Consider the following 4,243-nt stretch of genomic DNA (forward strand, 5'->3'; position numbering starts at 1 on the left):
AAGAATAAAAATGTTTAAAATTATATATATACACATATATGTATATCTATATATTGATATATATATAGAGAGAGTCTTACTCCAATACAAACTAAATTAAAATACAAACTACAAACTACACCTCCCATACACAACTACACATAATTCCCTCCATTTTTAATTGATTTTTTCCCGTCAATTAGTGAACTCTTTTTAAAATCTAACTTCACTATGTTTTTCTACATCATTCAACAATCAGTATGAATACCATATTTGATATGTTTCGACGATAAATCACTAATTATGTCTACGAGAATCACTAAAAGTACTGGTTCTGGAATTAGTACTGATTTGAGTTTACTGATTCAGGTAAGTTTAAATACTGACTTGTCGTTAAAATATAGCAAATATGCTATGCAAATTGATGAGTGGGAGATGAATAAAAATACAGTGAAATTATTTTTAAAAAAAAGTTAACCAACTAACGGGAAAAGTAAAATTAAAAACGAAGGGGAAAGTGATTAAACATGTGGGTCTCATTGGTTTGTAGTTTGTATTCTAATATTGGTTTGTATTTGGGCATTTGCCTATATATATATATACAGGGTCTTACTCCATTGAGAACTTTTTTTGGTGAGATATGAGATCTAATCTCAATCACACAAATTTAAATTTATTTTTAATCTAGACCACTCATTTTAAATCTTATCATCATCTCCAACCATCATCTTCTTTCTACTTACCACCTACCACCTCCTCCAATCACCGACAACCACCATTTACGACCACCACCAATTCCGATGACCTCCAGAAAATCACCACCATCAAACATAAAATCACCACCGTCAAAATATAAAATCACCATCAGAAACATAAAATTCACCACATTCTGCCCAGCAAACAAAAAATCACCACAACTGGTCACTGCCTGTACCCACCAGATCCGGCCACCAACTCCGTTCATCAACTACCATCACCAATACTATAACAAAAATCACCACCGGGAACTAAAATCACCACCTTCAACCACTTGCCGCCCATCAGATCTAGCCACGGTCACCAAGTCCGACCACTGTATACACATAAATCACCGCCAGATCTACATCAAACACCACGAATCAACACTAAAATCATAAATATTACACACTCCAACCACCACCTACAATCTTCACCACCATAGTAACATCACCCATCACCACTACAATACCATCTTCATCCCTACCACGGACCACCACTTGTAATATTTAAAACATCGTGCGATCAAACGGAGTTTCATCGAATAATAATCAAATCGGAGTTGTAGATCTGAATGCGGGGGAGGGGAATGATGGGAGAAAGGGGACGGCGAGAGAGACAACAACAGAGAGGTGTCGACACGGCGAGGAGGAGAGAGGATCGTCGACTGTAATTGAATCGGGATGAAGAGGGAAGAGGGAAGAGAGAGAGAGAGAGGAGAGAGAGAGAGAGGAGAGAGAGAGAGAGAGAGAGAGAGAGCAAATCTGGTGGTGGCGGAGGTTGACGGCGCCGGAGTAGCGGCGGCTGGTACGTGGTGGTGATGGGTGGAGGTAGTGGTGGGTGTGGTGGGTCGAAATGAGATGGAAGGGGATGAAATAGATTAAGTGTAAAATAAAAATTAAAAATATGTGGTTGTGATTTAGTTCATGGTTAAAATTGTGTGGCTGAGATTAGATCTCAGTTCTCACAATAGTGAGGGTTCTCATTTGAGTAAGTGCCTATATATACATATATGTGTTAAAGATATATATTCAATAATATATAGTTTTTTTACTTAAACAAACATGAGAGATGACTTAAAAAATTCTTCCGATGTTATGTGGTTTTAATTAAAATCACATCATTAGTTTGTGCACTTGTATGGTTACCTTCTTGTCAATTTGTTTCAAAAAATTCATGTATTTAATATTATGTTACTTGATTTGTCTTTAAAAGTTACGATATCTTTTAGATTGATGTATTCAAGATATATAATAAAAAAAATTAATTAATTTTTGAAATTCGAAATTTATGTCAACACCTAATAACCGCTCTATAATAATATTTTTCTCAATATCAACAATATTACAATATAGAGGTTTTAGTGTAGTTTATAAAAGACTATATAAGACTCTTGTAATAATAATTTTTAAATTTATTTCAACGCCAACATAAACACTTTGTACAATGATGCGAAGTGAAAGTATTATCTGATCAAATTAGTGAAAGTGTTAGGAACTACTGATTTTTCGACAATTATAGAATTTTTATAGTACAGTGCAAGTGTAGTAATAAACCCACTCCTCCACTGTGACATTCATAGAATCACAGGAATGGTGATCTTCTCAGGTTGATTTTCAAAATCAAAGCTCCATGCAGCTTCCTTCTTCTTCAGGTTCATCTTCCTGGTCCCGCTACCTTCTTTTTTCCTTCCCCATCATCTGAGACTGATGTTTGCAAATTATATAGGAAATTAATTGTATAAGTTTAAAATATAGAAATTTGAACGCAATTTCCTTTGTCAACATTCAGATTCGAAAAAAGAAAACTCAAAAAATCATTGCCTCAGTGCCATTAGATTATCATCACAAATATAAAGCATTTTAAACAATTGACGTTGCAAATGCTAAGGTGCTACTAATTGTAAACTTAATTATTTTCAAGTAATCAGGTAAAATTCATTAGAGCACATATGTTTCACCTATTTATCTTTATAATAGAGAATACATGTATACTTGTATGTAGCAAGATATTTGAAAAGCATATACCTTAGCTTTTTCACCAAAAAGAGGGCATCTTATATATAACTCGGCGATAATGTAACAAGCCCTCCATAAATCTATACCAGCAAGGTGAGGGGTACTCAATCTTTTCTGGAGCATTTTTTTCATTGTTTCCTGCAAATGCCACATAGAGCCATGTTTAATATATAATTATGATTCAATTTTGATATTAATTTGTTTAATAAAAATTCATACAAAATTTTTTTGTCATTAGAAAGATTTGGTACGTTCATTTTGGGAAGAAAAATAATATCTATTTTTCTGAAATATTTATGCAACAATAGATCTACCAATTGATCTTTTCAGATCGAAGAGTTATCGATCCAGTTCTTAACACAAAAACTCATAATCTAAAATTTTAATTTCATATTAAATTTGATAAAATTTTGTGTTTTATTCAATCTAGTTCCGATTATACTAGAATGAACCATAGATACAACTTTGAATAAAATATAATCCTTATATAAATGAAGACGTATATATCTATATGTAATAGTGCTCAAAGATAAATTAATCAAATACTTACTGGTTCGAGTATACTTGATATTCTGCGGGCATGATAGGGCAGAAGAAATAATGAATAAAATCGAGCGCCCAAAAAATGAGTAAAAATTTATAATCAACACTTTGATACGAGTTTATACTTTTTCTATTACTGATGATCATTATTGAGGATATAATTATAATTAGTGGTGGAGTGGTGAAATATAATGATATTTCAAGAATTATATCAATTTCTAATCTCGTTAAATTTGAGGGAGACGATAAGATGAGGTTAATAAAGTGAAAATAGAAATAAGAAGGAAGGATAGGGACGATGATATGGAGTTTTGGGATGTGAAGAATAATAGATGAGAGATGATTGTGAACAGTGATAGACGGGAGATGAGGTAAATTTATACAGAAATGTATAACGATGCGAAAAATTTAGAAGTCTCGAGAAGAGACGAGAAGAGAGACGTGTGATCAAAAGAGAGACGGAGCATAATGAGGGAAGAGGTGGGCTCGGCCCACTAGATTTAGTAGTTTTAAAATAGAATTACAACTAGTTGTTATTGAGAATATACCTTCTCACCAAGACATTTACATTTTCCTAATATTTCCATTTAAATAAGAATTGCTCTGTCATGTAGTGTTTTCACCATGTACTGCAACAATATAGTCAGTAGTTGTTTCTTTATTTTTGTCTAGCTAGTTAAGGACAGTGGTCCTGAAGGTTGTTATGGATGAGTGGACACTAATTAGTGAGCTAGTTGTCAGTTGCTTCAGGTCTGAGAGTTTTCTGCTTAAAACAATGTATTCAGCTCATTGTAGAGCAGGTGGAAATTAATAGCTTTATACAGCTTTCTCCTCATTCTATTATTTTTAGATTCATGCACAATCTATTTCATTAAAACAATCTTTGTCAACATGGTATCAGAGCCTTTGTGCCAATTGAATCAAGCTTTTTAAGTTGCAGTGTTTTATCTATCTGCATCATATACCTT

General features: G+C 33.2%; 1 long non-coding RNA gene across 1 annotated transcript; it reads right to left on the reverse strand.

The window, feature by feature from the left end:
• Positions 1 to 2,117: 2,117 nt before the first annotated feature.
• Positions 2,118 to 3,615, reverse strand: LOC141705608 (uncharacterized). Its single transcript, XR_012568414.1, has 3 exons — positions 3,283 to 3,615; positions 2,742 to 2,870; positions 2,118 to 2,420 (listed from the first exon to the last, which is right to left on the reverse strand). It is a non-coding gene; the product is annotated as an uncharacterized LOC141705608 (long non-coding RNA).
• Between the last annotated feature and the right edge of the window lie 628 nt (positions 3,616 to 4,243).

The sequence above is a fragment of the Apium graveolens genome, chromosome 2 (genome assembly GCF_009905375.1).
Source record: "Apium graveolens cultivar Ventura chromosome 2, ASM990537v1, whole genome shotgun sequence".
In the NCBI taxonomy this organism is placed as follows: Eukaryota; Viridiplantae; Streptophyta; class Magnoliopsida; order Apiales; family Apiaceae; genus Apium; species Apium graveolens.